The 413-nt window shown below is 63.7% G+C and overlaps 1 protein-coding gene across 3 annotated transcripts in view; it reads right to left on the reverse strand.

The window, feature by feature from the left end:
- CNTN2 (contactin 2) overlaps nt 1–413 on the reverse strand; it is a 35869-nt gene that overhangs the window by 20215 nt on the left and 15241 nt on the right. The window lies entirely within an intron of this gene.

The following is a 413-nucleotide window of genomic DNA, read 5'->3' on the forward strand; positions in this document are numbered from 1 at the left end:
AGTCCTTCCCTGGTGCCACAAGAACCTAGAATGTGTGGCTACAGCCTTGAGGGAGGGGTGGGTGCAGCCTGAGCTGGCGGGGATTCCAGGAGGACAGCGGAGGATGGGGAGCACGGGCACTCTTTCTCCCACGGAGAACTTAGGGAGAAAACCATCTATTGACCCGGGCTGGGGGTCAGGGCAGAGAGGCCAGCGGTGGGACTAGTGAACCCCTCGAGTTGCAGCAGGCGGCCCGAGCACCCTCCTGCTATCAGATGGGCTGGGTCTCCGGCACCCTCTCCAGAGTCCAGCTACCCCGGCCTCTCAGCCTACACTGTCCTCCTCTCCTCCTCCTCCTCCTCCTCCTCCTCCCATCAGCCGTCCTCCCCTCTCCCCCCTTCGCAGCACCCCCTGGCATGAGAGCCTTTGCTTGG

This window comes from Myotis davidii, unplaced genomic scaffold (assembly GCF_000327345.1).
Source record: "Myotis davidii unplaced genomic scaffold, ASM32734v1 scaffold710, whole genome shotgun sequence".
Lineage (NCBI taxonomy): Eukaryota > Metazoa > Chordata > Mammalia > Chiroptera > Vespertilionidae > Myotis > Myotis davidii.